Below are 13,775 nucleotides of genomic sequence, written 5' to 3'. Positions count from 1 at the left end.
AACCCTGAAAAAGAAACCTGAGTGGTTTCCAAAGCTTGCAGCAACATCAATTGACCATTCAAAGGAATCTTATCTGCAAGGTTAATTAGCTTCTCTCCCCGAGAACAAGCATATTATGTTCTACTGGCTAACGGGGTTCCAATGTTCCTTTTGAGCATCAGCCTAGAAGTTAGGCACCAGTGAGAATGAAACTCACACCCCGTGGTTTAACCAGACCAGTGGCCTATGAAGCAGGAAGAAAAGGGATTGGCGTGGTGTTTTTTTCCCCTTTCTGATGGAGCGTTTCTTGTTCCTCAAACTGCTTTCAAAGTTGACTTCGGGAGCCCTGAGAAAAATGGCCTTGCTTAATATTTAAGGAAAAGCTAGCCTCCTTTCTGATGGAGGGTTTCTTGTTCCTCAAACTGCTTTCAAAGTTGACTTCGGGGGGACTTCGAGCCCTGAGAAAAATGGCCTTGCTTAATATTTAAGGAAAAGCTAGCCTGTCAGAAGTGGGATTCGAACCCACGCCTCCAGAGGAGACTGCGACCTGAACGCAGCGCCTTAGACCGCTCGGCCATCCTGACTCTCATGTGGCAGTATGCTTTGGCGCTTCGTGGTGATACTAGACATCATGGTAAGCGTTAAGCATAAAATTGAGGCACTTGTCAACATCTGCAAGTCTGCACTTGCGCAGAACAGAGCAACTTTGCCGCTCCTCAAACAGACCCCCGCTGGAATCCCAATCCATGATGCGTAAGAGCAAACACGGAGGAAAGCTTGAAGGACTTTTTCTACCTTTCTTCAAGTTGCTGGTTTAGAAGCAGGATTTTGACATCAGCCTAGTATGTGTATAAATGTTTCTTCAGATATATCCTATCAGAACCCTGAAAAAGAAACCTGAGTGGTTTCCAAAGCTTGCAGCAACATCAATTGACCATTCAAAGGAATCTTATCTGCAAGGTTAATTAGCTTCTCTCCCCGAGAACAAGCATATTATGTTCTACTGGCTAACGGGGTTCCAATGTTCCTTTTGAGCATCAGCCTAGAAGTTAGGCACCAGTGAGAATGAAACTCACACCCCGTGGTTTAACCAGACCAGTGGCCTATGAAGCAGGAAGAAAAGGGATTGGCGTGGTGTTTTTTTCCCCTTTCTGATGGAGCGTTTCTTGTTCCTCAAACTGCTTTCAAAGTTGACTTCGGGAGCCCTGAGAAAAATGGCCTTGCTTAATATTTAAGGAAAAGCTAGCCTCCTTTCTGATGGAGGGTTTCTTGTTCCTCAAACTGCTTTCAAAGTTGACTTCGGGGGGACTTCGAGCCCTGAGAAAAATGGCCTTGCTTAATATTTAAGGAAAAGCTAGCCTGTCAGAAGTGGGATTCGAACCCACGCCTCCAGAGGAGACTGCAACCTGAACACAGCGCCTTAGACCGCTCGGCCATCCTGACTCTCATGTGGCAGTATGCTTTGGCGCTTCGTGGTGATACTAGACATCATGGTAAGCGTTAAGCATAAAATTGAGGCACTTGTCAACATCTGCAAGTCTGCACTTGCGCAGAACAGAGCAACTTTGCCGCTCCTCACACAGACCCCCGCTGGAATCCCAATCCGTGACGCGTAAGAGCAAACACTTGGCTGTCATGGGGTGGGATTTGAACCCACGCCTCCAGGAAAGATCATGCAGCTATCCTAAATACGCAGGTGTGAAAAAAAAATGCAAAGCGCAAAGAAAAAATGGTGACATTAAGAGTCCAATTCTTGGGATGAAGTATAAAGACTGGATCAGTTTGTCACTTACTGGTGGTGATCTTCCACGATCTGATTGAGTATTTCGCATTCAAAGGTTGAACGGAGGAAAGCTTGAAGGACTTTTTCTACCTTTCTTCAAGTTGCTGGTTTAGAAGCAGGATTTTGACATCAGCCTAGTATGTGTATAAATGTTTCTTCAGATATATCCTATCAGAACCCTGAAAAAGAAACCTGAGTGGTTTCCAAAGCTTGCAGCAACATCAATTGACCATTCAAAGGAATCTTATCTGCAAGGTTAATTAGCTTCTCTCCCCGAGAACAAGCATATTATGTTCTACTGGCTAACGGTGTTCCAATGTTCCTTTTGAGCATCAGCCTAGAAGTTAGGCACCAGTGAGAATGAAACTCACACCCCGTGGTTTAACCAGACCAGTGGCCTATGAAGCAGGAAGAAAAGGGATTGGCGTGGTGTTTTTTTCCCCTTTCTGATGGAGCGTTTCTTGTTCCTCAAACTGCTTTCAAAGTTGACTTCGGGAGCCCTGAGAAAAATGGCCTTGCTTAATATTTAAGGAAAAGCTAGCCTCCTTTCTGATGGAGGGTTTCTTGTTCCTCAAACTGCTTTCAAAGTTGACTTCGGGGGACTTCGAGCCCTGAGAAAAATGGCCTTGCTTAATATTTAAGGAAAAGCTAGCCTGTCAGAAGTGGGATTCGAACCCACGCCTCCAGAGGAGACTGCGACCTGAACGCAGCGCCTTAGACCGCACGGCCATCCTGACTCTCATGTGGCAGTATGTTTTGGCGCTTCGTGGTGATACTAGACATCATGGTAAGCGTTAAGCATAAAATTGAGGCACTTGTCAACATCTGCAAGTCTGCACTTGCGCAGAACAGAGCAACTTTGCCGCTCCTCAAACAGACCCCCGCTGGAATCCCAATCCATGATGCGTAAGAGCAAACACGGAGGAAAGCTTGAAGGACTTTTTCTACCTTTCTTCAAGTTGCTGGTTTAGAAGCAGGATTTTGACATCAGCCTAGTATGTGTATAAATGTTTCTTCAGATATATCCTATCAGAACCCTGAAAAAGAAACCTGAGTGGTTTCCAAAGCTTGCAGCAACATCAATTGACCATTCAAAGGAATCTTATCTGCAAGGTTAATTAGCTTCTCTCCCCGAGAACAAGCATATTATGTTCTACTGGCTAACGGGGTTCCAATGTTCCTTTTGAGCATCAGCCTAGAAGTTAGGCACCAGTGAGAATGAAACTCACACCCCGTGGTTTAACCAGACCAGTGGCCTATGAAGCAGGAAGAAAAGGGATTGGCGTGGTGTTTTTTCCCCCTTTCTGATGGAGCGTTTCTTGTTCCTCAAACTGCTTTCAAAGTTGACTTCGGGAGCCCTGAGAAAAATGGCCTTGCTTAATATTTAAGGAAAAGCTAGCCTCCTTTCTGATGGAGGGTTTCTTGTTCCTCAAACTGCTTTCAAAGTTGACTTCGGGGGGACTTCGAGCCCTGAGAAAAATGGCCTTGCTTAATATTTAAGGAAAAGCTAGCCTGTCAGAAGTGGGATTCGAACCCACGCCTCCAGAGGAGACTGCGACCTGAACACAGCGCCTTAGACCGCTCGGCCATCCTGACTCTCATGTGGCAGTATGCTTTGGCGCTTCGTGGTGATACTAGACATCATGGTAAGCGTTAAGCATAAAATTGAGGCACTTGTCAACATCTGCAAGTCTGCACTTGCGCAGAACAGAGCAACTTTGCCGCTCCTCAAACAGACCCCCGCTGGAATCCCAATCCATGATGCGTAAGAGCAAACACGGAGGAAAGCTTGAAGGACTTTTTCTACCTTTCTTCAAGTTGCTGGTTTAGAAGCAGGATTTTGACATCAGCCTAGTATGTGTATAAATGTTTCTTCAGATATATCCTATCAGAACCCTGAAAAAGAAACCTGAGTGGTTTCCAAAGCTTGCAGCAACATCAATTGACCATTCAAAGGAATCTTATCTGCAAGGTTAATTAGCTTCTCTCCCCGAGAACAAGCATATTATGTTCTACTGGCTAACGGGGTTCCAATGTTCCTTTTGAGCATCAGCCTAGAAGTTAGGCACCAGTGAGAATGAAACTCACACCCCGTGGTTTAACCAGACCAGTGGCCTATGAAGCAGGAAGAAAAGGGATTGGCGTGGTGTTTTTTTCCCCTTTCTGATGGAGCGTTTCTTGTTCCTCAAACTGCTTTCAAAGTTGACTTCGGGAGCCCTGAGAAAAATGGCCTTGCTTAATATTTAAGGAAAAGCTAGCCTGTCAGAAGTGGGATTCGAACCCACGCCTCCAGAGGAGACTGCGACCTGAACACAGCGCCTTAGACCGCTCGGCCATCCTGACTCTCATGTGGCAGTATGCTTTGGCGCTTCGTGGTGATACTAGACATCATGGTAAGCGTTAAGCATAAAATTGAGGCACTTGTCAACATCTGCAAGTCTGCACTTGCGCAGAACAGAGCAACTTTGCCGCTCCTCAAACAGACCCCCGCTGGAATCCCAATCCATGATGCGTAAGAGCAAACACGGAGGAAAGCTTGAAGGACTTTTTCTACCTTTCTTCAAGTTGCTGGTTTAGAAGCAGGATTTTGACATCAGCCTAGTATGTGTATAAATGTTTCTTCAGATATATCCTATCAGAACCCTGAAAAAGAAACCTGAGTGGTTTCCAAAGCTTGCAGCAACATCAATTGACCATTCAAAGGAATCTTATCTGCAAGGTTAATTAGCTTCTCTCCCCGAGAACAAGCATATTATGTTCTACTGGCTAACGGGGTTCCAATGTTCCTTTTGAGCATCAGCCTAGAAGTTAGGCACCAGTGAGAATGAAACTCACACCCCGTGGTTTAACCAGACCAGTGGCCTATGAAGCAGGAAGAAAAGGGATTGGCGTGGTGTTTTTTCCCCCTTTCTGATGGAGCGTTTCTTGTTCCTCAAACTGCTTTCAAAGTTGACTTCGGGAGCCCTGAGAAAAATGGCCTTGCTTAATATTTAAGGAAAAGCTAGCCTCCTTTCTGATGGAGGGTTTCTTGTTCCTCAAACTGCTTTCAAAGTTGACTTCGGGGGACTTCGAGCCCTGAGAAAAATGGCCTTGCTTAATATTTAAGGAAAAGCTAGCCTGTCAGAAGTGGGATTCGAACCCACGCCTCCAGAGGAGACTGCGACCTGAACGCAGCGCCTTAGACCGCTCGGCCATCCTGACTCTCATGTGGCAGTATGCTTTGGCGCTTCGTGGTGATACTAGACATCATGGTAAGCGTTAAGCATAAAATTGAGGCACTTGTCAACATCTGCAAGTCTGCACTTGCGCAGAACAGAGCAACTTTGCCGCTCCTCAAACAGACCCCCGCTGGAATCCCAATCCATGATGCGTAAGAGCAAACACGGAGGAAAGCTTGAAGGACTTTTTCTACCTTTCTTCAAGTTGCTGGTTTAGAAGCAGGATTTTGACATCAGCCTAGTATGTGTATAAATGTTTCTTCAGATATATCCTATCAGAACCCTGAAAAAGAAACCTGAGTGGTTTCCAAAGCTTGCAGCAACATCAATTGACCATTCAAAGGAATCTTATCTGCAAGGTTAATTAGCTTCTCTCCCCGAGAACAAGCATATTATGTTCTACTGGCTAACGGGGTTCCAATGTTCCTTTTGAGCATCAGCCTAGAAGTTAGGCACCAGTGAGAATGAAACTCACACCCCGTGGTTTAACCAGACCAGTGGCCTATGAAGCAGGAAGAAAAGGGATTGGCGTGGTGTTTTTTCCCCCTTTCTGATGGAGCGTTTCTTGTTCCTCAAACTGCTTTCAAAGTTGACTTCGGGAGCCCTGAGAAAAATGGCCTTGCTTAATATTTAAGGAAAAGCTAGCCTCCTTTCTGATGGAGGGTTTCTTGTTCCTCAAACTGCTTTCAAAGTTGACTTCGGGGGGACTTCGAGCCCTGAGAAAAATGGCCTTGCTTAATATTTAAGGAAAAGCTAGCCTGTCAGAAGTGGGATTCGAACCCACGCCTCCAGAGGAGACTGCGACCTGAACACAGCGCCTTAGACCGCTCGGCCATCCTGACTCTCATGTGGCAGTATGCTTTGGCGCTTCGTGGTGATACTAGACATCATGGTAAGCGTTAAGCATAAAATTGAGGCACTTGTCAACATCTGCAAGTCTGCACTTGCGCAGAACAGAGCAACTTTGCCGCTCCTCAAACAGACCCCCGCTGGAATCCCAATCCATGATGCGTAAGAGCAAACACGGAGGAAAGCTTGAAGGACTTTTTCTACCTTTCTTCAAGTTGCTGGTTTAGAAGCAGGATTTTGACATCAGCCTAGTATGTGTATAAATGTTTCTTCAGATATATCCTATCAGAACCCTGAAAAAGAAACCTGAGTGGTTTCCAAAGCTTGCAGCAACATCAATTGACCATTCAAAGGAATCTTATCTGCAAGGTTAATTAGCTTCTCTCCCCGAGAACAAGCATATTATGTTCTACTGGCTAACGGGGTTCCAATGTTCCTTTTGAGCATCAGCCTAGAAGTTAGGCACCAGTGAGAATGAAACTCACACCCCGTGGTTTAACCAGACCAGTGGCCTATGAAGCAGGAAGAAAAGGGATTGGCGTGGTGTTTTTTTCCCCTTTCTGATGGAGCGTTTCTTGTTCCTCAAACTGCTTTCAAAGTTGACTTCGGGAGCCCTGAGAAAAATGGCCTTGCTTAATATTTAAGGAAAAGCTAGCCTCCTTTCTGATGGAGGGTTTCTTGTTCCTCAAACTGCTTTCAAAGTTGACTTCGGGGGGACTTCGAGCCCTGAGAAAAATGGCCTTGCTTAATATTTAAGGAAAAGCTAGCCTGTCAGAAGTGGGATTCGAACCCACGCCTCCAGAGGAGACTGCGACCTGAACACAGCGCCTTAGACCGCTCGGCCATCCTGACTCTCATGTGGCAGTATGCTTTGGCGCTTCGTGGTGATACTAGACATCATGGTAAGCGTTAAGCATAAAATTGAGGCACTTGTCAACATCTGCAAGTCTGCACTTGCGCAGAACAGAGCAACTTTGCCGCTCCTCAAACAGACCCCCGCTGGAATCCCAATCCATGATGCGTAAGAGCAAACACGGAGGAAAGCTTGAAGGACTTTTTCTACCTTTCTTCAAGTTGCTGGTTTAGAAGCAGGATTTTGACATCAGCCTAGTATGTGTATAAATGTTTCTTCAGATATATCCTATCAGAACCCTGAAAAAGAAACCTGAGTGGTTTCCAAAGCTTGCAGCAACATCAATTGACCATTCAAAGGAATCTTATCTGCAAGGTTAATTAGCTTCTCTCCCCGAGAACAAGCATATTATGTTCTACTGGCTAACGGGGTTCCAATGTTCCTTTTGAGCATCAGCCTAGAAGTTAGGCACCAGTGAGAATGAAACTCACACCCCGTGGTTTAACCAGACCAGTGGCCTATGAAGCAGGAAGAAAAGGGATTGGCGTGGTGTTTTTTCCCCCTTTCTGATGGAGCGTTTCTTGTTCCTCAAACTGCTTTCAAAGTTGACTTCGGGAGCCCTGAGAAAAATGGCCTTGCTTAATATTTAAGGAAAAGCTAGCCTCCTTTCTGATGGAGGGTTTCTTGTTCCTCAAACTGCTTTCAAAGTTGACTTCGGGGGGACTTCGAGCCCTGAGAAAAATGGCCTTGCTTAATATTTAAGGAAAAGCTAGCCTGTCAGAAGTGGGATTCGAACCCACGCCTCCAGAGGAGACTGCGACCTGAACGCAGCGCCTTAGACCGCTCGGCCATCCTGACTCTCATGTGGCAGTATGCTTTGGCGCTTCGTGGTGATACTAGACATCATGGTAAGCGTTAAGCATAAAATTGAGGCACTTGTCAACATCTGCAAGTCTGCACTTGCGCAGAACAGAGCAACTTTGCCGCTCCTCACACAGACCCCCGCTGGAATCCCAATGCGTGACGCGTAAGAGCAAACACTTGGCTGTCATGGGGTGGGATTTGAACCCACGCCTCCAGGAAAGATCATGCAGCTATCCTAAATACGCAGGTGTGAAAAAAAAATGCAAAGCGCAAAGAAAAAATGGTGACATTAAGAGTCCAATTCTTGGGATGAAGTATAAAGACTGGATCAGTTTGTCACTTACTGGTGGTGATCTTCCACGATCTGATTGAGTATTTCGCATTCAAAGGTTGAACGGAGGAAAGCTTGAAGGACTTTTTCTACCTTTCTTCAAGTTGCTGGTTTAGAAGCAGGATTTTGACATCAGCCTAGTATGTGTATAAATGTTTCTTCAGATATATCCTATCAGAACCCTGAAAAAGAAACCTGAGTGGTTTCCAAAGCTTGCAGCAACATCAATTGACCATTCAAAGGAATCTTATCTGCAAGGTTAATTAGCTTCTCTCCCCGAGAACAAGCATATTATGTTCTACTGGCTAACGGGGTTCCAATGTTCCTTTTGAGCATCAGCCTAGAAGTTAGGCACCGAGAATGAAACTCACACCCCGTGGTTTAACCAGACCAGTGGCCTATGAAGCAGGAAGAAAAGGGATTGGCGTGGTGTTTTTTTCCCCTTTCTGATGGAGCGTTTCTTGTTCCTCAAACTGCTTTCAAAGTTGACTTCGGGAGCCCTGAGAAAAATGGCCTTGCTTAATATTTAAGGAAAAGCTAGCCTCCTTTCTGATGGAGGGTTTCTTGTTCCTCAAACTGCTTTCAAAGTTGACTTCGGGGGGACTTCGAGCCCTGAGAAAAATGGCCTTGCTTAATATTTAAGGAAAAGCTAGCCTGTCAGAAGTGGGATTCGAACCCACGCCTCCAGAGGAGACTGCGACCTGAACACAGCGCCTTAGACCGCTCGGCCATCCTGACTCTCATGTGGCAGTATGCTTTGGCGCTTCGTGGTGATACTAGACATCATGGTAAGCGTTAAGCATAAAATTGAGGCACTTGTCAACATCTGCAAGTCTGCACTTGCGCAGAACAGAGCAACTTTGCCGCTCCTCAAACAGACCCCCGCTGGAATCCCAATCCATGATGCGTAAGAGCAAACACGGAGGAAAGCTTGAAGGACTTTTTCTACCTTTCTTCAAGTTGCTGGTTTAGAAGCAGGATTTTGACATCAGCCTAGTATGTGTATAAATGTTTCTTCAGATATATCCTATCAGAACCCTGAAAAAGAAACCTGAGTGGTTTCCAAAGCTTGCAGCAACATCAATTGACCATTCAAAGGAATCTTATCTGCAAGGTTAATTAGCTTCTCTCCCCGAGAACAAGCATATTATGTTCTACTGGCTAACGGGGTTCCAATGTTCCTTTTGAGCATCAGCCTAGAAGTTAGGCACCAGTGAGAATGAAACTCACACCCCGTGGTTTAACCAGACCAGTGGCCTATGAAGCAGGAAGAAAAGGGATTGGCGTGGTGTTTTTTCCCCCTTTATGATGGAGCGTTTCTTGTTCCTCAAACTGCTTTCAAAGTTGACTTCGGGAGCCCTGAGAAAAATGGCCTTGCTTAATATTTAAGGAAAAGCTAGCCTCCTTTCTGATGGAGGGTTTCTTGTTCCTCAAACTGCTTTCAAAGTTGACTTCGGGGGGACTTCGAGCCCTGAGAAAAATGGCCTTGCTTAATATTTAAGGAAAAGCTAGCCTGTCAGAAGTGGGATTCGAACCCACGCCTCCAGAGGAGACTGCGACCTGAACGCAGCGCCTTAGACCGCTCGGCCATCCTGACTCTCATGTGGCAGTATGCTTTGGCACTTCGTGGTGATACTAGACATCATGGTAAGCGTTAAGCATAAAATTGAGGCACTTGTCAACATCTGCAAGTCTGCACTTGCGCAGAACAGAGCAACTTTGCCGCTCCTCACACAGACCCCCGCTGGAATCCCAATCCGTGACGCGTAAGAGCAAACACTTGGCTGTCATGGGGTGGGATTTGAACCCACGCCTCCAGGAAAGATCATGCAGCTATCCTAAATACGCAGGTGTGAAAAAAAAATGCAAAGCGCAAAGAAAAAATGGTGACATTAAGAGTCCAATTCTTGGGATGAAGTATAAAGACTGGATCAGTTTGTCACTTACTGGTGGTGATCTTCCACGATCTGATTGAGTATTTCGCATTCAAAGGTTGAACGGAGGAAAGCTTGAAGGACTTTTTCTACCTTTCTTCAAGTTGCTGGTTTAGAAGCAGGATTTTGACATCAGCCTAGTATGTGTATAAATGTTTCTTCAGATATATCCTATCAGAACCCTGAAAAAGAAACCTGAGTGGTTTCCAAAGCTTGCAGCAACATCAATTGACCATTCAAAGGAATCTTATCTGCAAGGTTAATTAGCTTCTCTCCCCGAGAACAAGCATATTATGTTCTACTGGCTAACGGGGTTCCAATGTTCCTTTTGAGCATCAGCCTAGAAGTTAGGCACCAGTGAGAATGAAACTCACACCCCGTGGTTTAACCAGACCAGTGGCCTATGAAGCAGGAAGAAAAGGGATTGGCGTGGTGTTTTTTCCCCCTTTATGATGGAGCGTTTCTTGTTCCTCAAACTGCTTTCAAAGTTGACTTCGGGAGCCCTGAGAAAAATGGCCTTGCTTAATATTTAAGGAAAAGCTAGCCTCCTTTCTGATGGAGGGTTTCTTGTTCCTCAAACTGCTTTCAAAGTTGACTTCGGGGGGACTTCGAGCCCTGAGAAAAATGGCCTTGCTTAATATTTAAGGAAAAGCTAGCCTGTCAGAAGTGGGATTCGAACCCACGCCTCCAGAGGAGACTGCGACCTGAACGCAGCGCCTTAGACCGCTCGGCCATCCTGACTCTCATGTGGCAGTATGCTTTGGCACTTCGTGGTGATACTAGACATCATGGTAAGCGTTAAGCATAAAATTGAGGCACTTGTCAACATCTGCAAGTCTGCACTTGCGCAGAACAGAGCAACTTTGCCGCTCCTCACACAGACCCCCGCTGGAATCCCAATCCGTGACGCGTAAGAGCAAACACTTGGCTGTCATGGGGTGGGATTTGAACCCACGCCTCCAGGAAAGATCATGCAGCTATCCTAAATACGCAGGTGTGAAAAAAAAATGCAAAGCGCAAAGAAAAAATGGTGACATTAAGAGTCCAATTCTTGGGATGAAGTATAAAGACTGGATCAGTTTGTCACTTACTGGTGGTGATCTTCCACGATCTGATTGAGTATTTCGCATTCAAAGGTTGAACGGAGGAAAGCTTGAAGGACTTTTTCTACCTTTCTTCAAGTTGCTGGTTTAGAAGCAGGATTTTGACATCAGCCTAGTATGTGTATAAATGTTTCTTCAGATATATCCTATCAGAACCCTGAAAAAGAAACCTGAGTGGTTTCCAAAGCTTGCAGCAACATCAATTGACCATTCAAAGGAATCTTATCTGCAAGGTTAATTAGCTTCTCTCCCCGAGAACAAGCATATTATGTTCTACTGGCTAACGGGGTTCCAATGTTCCTTTTGAGCATCAGCCTAGAAGTTAGGCACCGAGAATGAAACTCACACCCCGTGGTTTAACCAGACCAGTGGCCTATGAAGCAGGAAGAAAAGGGATTGGCGTGGTGTTTTTTTCCCCTTTCTGATGGAGCGTTTCTTGTTCCTCAAACTGCTTTCAAAGTTGACTTCGGGAGCCCTGAGAAAAATGGCCTTGCTTAATATTTAAGGAAAAGCTAGCCTCCTTTCTGATGGAGGGTTTCTTGTTCCTCAAACTGCTTTCAAAGTTGACTTCGGGGGGACTTCGAGCCCTGAGAAAAATGGCCTTGCTTAATATTTAAGGAAAAGCTAGCCTGTCAGAAGTGGGATTCGAACCCACGCCTCCAGAGGAGACTGCGACCTGAACACAGCGCCTTAGACCGCTCGGCCATCCTGACTCTCATGTGGCAGTATGCTTTGGCGCTTCGTGGTGATACTAGACATCATGGTAAGCGTTAAGCATAAAATTGAGGCACTTGTCAACATCTGCAAGTCTGCACTTGCGCAGAACAGAGCAACTTTGCCGCTCCTCAAACAGACCCCCGCTGGAATCCCAATCCATGATGCGTAAGAGCAAACACGGAGGAAAGCTTGAAGGACTTTTTCTACCTTTCTTCAAGTTGCTGGTTTAGAAGCAGGATTTTGACATCAGCCTAGTATGTGTATAAATGTTTCTTCAGATATATCCTATCAGAACCCTGAAAAAGAAACCTGAGTGGTTTCCAAAGCTTGCAGCAACATCAATTGACCATTCAAAGGAATCTTATCTGCAAGGTTAATTAGCTTCTCTCCCCGAGAACAAGCATATTATGTTCTACTGGCTAACGGGGTTCCAATGTTCCTTTTGAGCATCAGCCTAGAAGTTAGGCACCAGTGAGAATGAAACTCACACCCCGTGGTTTAACCAGACCAGTGGCCTATGAAGCAGGAAGAAAAGGGATTGGCGTGGTGTTTTTTCCCCCTTTCTGATGGAGCGTTTCTTGTTCCTCAAACTGCTTTCAAAGTTGACTTCGGGAGCCCTGAGAAAAATGGCCTTGCTTAATATTTAAGGAAAAGCTAGCCTCCTTTCTGATGGAGGGTTTCTTGTTCCTCAAACTGCTTTCAAAGTTGACTTCGGGGGGACTTCGAGCCCTGAGAAAAATGGCCTTGCTTAATATTTAAGGAAAAGCTAGCCTGTCAGAAGTGGGATTCGAACCCACGCCTCCAGAGGAGACTGCGACCTGAACGCAGCGCCTTAGACCGCTCGGCCATCCTGACTCTCATGTGGCAGTATGCTTTGGCACTTCGTGGTGATACTAGACATCATGGTAAGCGTTAAGCATAAAATTGAGGCACTTGTCAACATCTGCAAGTCTGCACTTGCGCAGAACAGAGCAACTTTGCCGCTCCTCACACAGACCCCCGCTGGAATCCCAATCCGTGACGCGTAAGAGCAAACACTTGGCTGTCATGGGGTGGGATTTGAACCCACGCCTCCAGGAAAGATCATGCAGCTATCCTAAATACGCAGGTGTGAAAAAAAAATGCAAAGCGCAAAGAAAAAATGGTGACATTAAGAGTCCAATTCTTGGGATGAAGTATAAAGACTGGATCAGTTTGTCACTTACTGGTGGTGATCTTCCACGATCTGATTGAGTATTTCGCATTCAAAGGTTGAACGGAGGAAAGCTTGAAGGACTTTTTCTACCTTTCTTCAAGTTGCTGGTTTAGAAGCAGGATTTTGACATCAGCCTAGTATGTGTATAAATGTTTCTTCAGATATATCCTATCAGAACCCTGAAAAAGAAACCTGAGTGGTTTCCAAAGCTTGCAGCAACATCAATTGACCATTCAAAGGAATCTTATCTGCAAGGTTAATTAGCTTCTCTCCCCGAGAACAAGCATATTATGTTCTACTGGCTAACGGGGTTCCAATGTTCCTTTTGAGCATCAGCCTAGAAGTTAGGCACCGAGAATGAAACTCACACCCCGTGGTTTAACCAGACCAGTGGCCTATGAAGCAGGAAGAAAAGGGATTGGCGTGGTGTTTTTTTCCCCTTTCTGATGGAGCGTTTCTTGTTCCTCAAACTGCTTTCAAAGTTGACTTCGGGAGCCCTGAGAAAAATGGCCTTGCTTAATATTTAAGGAAAAGCTAGCCTCCTTTCTGATGGAGGGTTTCTTGTTCCTCAAACTGCTTTCAAAACTGCTTTCAAAGTTGACTTCGGGGGGACTTCGAGCCCTGAGAAAAATGGCCTTGCTTAATATTTAAGGAAAAGCTAGCCTGTCAGAAGTGGGATTCGAACCCACGCCTCCAGAGGAGACTGCGACCTGAACACAGCGCCTTAGACCGCTCGGCCATCCTGACTCTCATGTGGCAGTATGCTTTGGCGCTTCGTGGTGATACTAGACATCATGGTAAGCGTTAAGCATAAAATTGAGGCACTTGTCAACATCTGCAAGTCTGCACTTGCGCAGAACAGAGCAACTTTGCCGCTCCTCAAACAGACCCCCGCTGGAATCCCAATCCATGATGCGTAAGAGCAAACACGGAGGAAAGCTTGAAGGAC

General features: G+C 45.7%; 15 non-coding genes across 15 annotated transcripts; all 15 read right to left on the bottom strand.

Annotated features, from left to right (window-relative positions):
* Positions 1–480: 480 nt before the first annotated feature.
* TRNAL-CAG (transfer RNA leucine (anticodon CAG)) lies at positions 481–563 on the bottom strand. Its single transcript has one exon. It is a non-coding gene; the product is annotated as a tRNA-Leu (tRNA).
* Positions 564–1,339: 776 nt separating this feature from the next.
* On the bottom strand, positions 1,340–1,422 carry TRNAL-CAG (transfer RNA leucine (anticodon CAG)). The gene has a single exon. It is a non-coding gene; the product is annotated as a tRNA-Leu (tRNA).
* Positions 1,423–2,416: 994 nt separating this feature from the next.
* Positions 2,417–2,499, bottom strand: TRNAL-CAG (transfer RNA leucine (anticodon CAG)). Its single transcript has one exon. It is a non-coding gene; the product is annotated as a tRNA-Leu (tRNA).
* A 776-nt stretch (positions 2,500–3,275) lies between these two features.
* On the bottom strand, positions 3,276–3,358 carry TRNAL-CAG (transfer RNA leucine (anticodon CAG)). Its single transcript has one exon. It is a non-coding gene; the product is annotated as a tRNA-Leu (tRNA).
* Positions 3,359–4,022: 664 nt separating this feature from the next.
* Positions 4,023–4,105, bottom strand: TRNAL-CAG (transfer RNA leucine (anticodon CAG)). Its single transcript has one exon. It is a non-coding gene; the product is annotated as a tRNA-Leu (tRNA).
* Positions 4,106–4,880: 775 nt separating this feature from the next.
* On the bottom strand, positions 4,881–4,963 carry TRNAL-CAG (transfer RNA leucine (anticodon CAG)). The gene has a single exon. It is a non-coding gene; the product is annotated as a tRNA-Leu (tRNA).
* Positions 4,964–5,739: 776 nt separating this feature from the next.
* Positions 5,740–5,822, bottom strand: TRNAL-CAG (transfer RNA leucine (anticodon CAG)). Its single transcript has one exon. It is a non-coding gene; the product is annotated as a tRNA-Leu (tRNA).
* Positions 5,823–6,598: 776 nt separating this feature from the next.
* On the bottom strand, positions 6,599–6,681 carry TRNAL-CAG (transfer RNA leucine (anticodon CAG)). Its single transcript has one exon. It is a non-coding gene; the product is annotated as a tRNA-Leu (tRNA).
* Positions 6,682–7,457: 776 nt separating this feature from the next.
* On the bottom strand, positions 7,458–7,540 carry TRNAL-CAG (transfer RNA leucine (anticodon CAG)). The gene has a single exon. It is a non-coding gene; the product is annotated as a tRNA-Leu (tRNA).
* A 992-nt stretch (positions 7,541–8,532) lies between these two features.
* On the bottom strand, positions 8,533–8,615 carry TRNAL-CAG (transfer RNA leucine (anticodon CAG)). The gene has a single exon. It is a non-coding gene; the product is annotated as a tRNA-Leu (tRNA).
* A 776-nt stretch (positions 8,616–9,391) lies between these two features.
* Positions 9,392–9,474, bottom strand: TRNAL-CAG (transfer RNA leucine (anticodon CAG)). The gene has a single exon. It is a non-coding gene; the product is annotated as a tRNA-Leu (tRNA).
* A 995-nt stretch (positions 9,475–10,469) lies between these two features.
* TRNAL-CAG (transfer RNA leucine (anticodon CAG)) lies at positions 10,470–10,552 on the bottom strand. The gene has a single exon. It is a non-coding gene; the product is annotated as a tRNA-Leu (tRNA).
* A 992-nt stretch (positions 10,553–11,544) lies between these two features.
* Positions 11,545–11,627, bottom strand: TRNAL-CAG (transfer RNA leucine (anticodon CAG)). The gene has a single exon. It is a non-coding gene; the product is annotated as a tRNA-Leu (tRNA).
* Positions 11,628–12,403: 776 nt separating this feature from the next.
* TRNAL-CAG (transfer RNA leucine (anticodon CAG)) lies at positions 12,404–12,486 on the bottom strand. The gene has a single exon. It is a non-coding gene; the product is annotated as a tRNA-Leu (tRNA).
* A 1,004-nt stretch (positions 12,487–13,490) lies between these two features.
* On the bottom strand, positions 13,491–13,573 carry TRNAL-CAG (transfer RNA leucine (anticodon CAG)). The gene has a single exon. It is a non-coding gene; the product is annotated as a tRNA-Leu (tRNA).
* Between the last annotated feature and the right edge of the window lie 202 nt (positions 13,574–13,775).

The sequence above is a fragment of the Eleutherodactylus coqui genome, chromosome 7, assembly GCF_035609145.1.
Source record: "Eleutherodactylus coqui strain aEleCoq1 chromosome 7, aEleCoq1.hap1, whole genome shotgun sequence".
NCBI lineage: Eukaryota > Metazoa > Chordata > Amphibia > Anura > Eleutherodactylidae > Eleutherodactylus > Eleutherodactylus coqui.
This window is presented reverse-complemented; position numbering and strand designations above follow the sequence as displayed.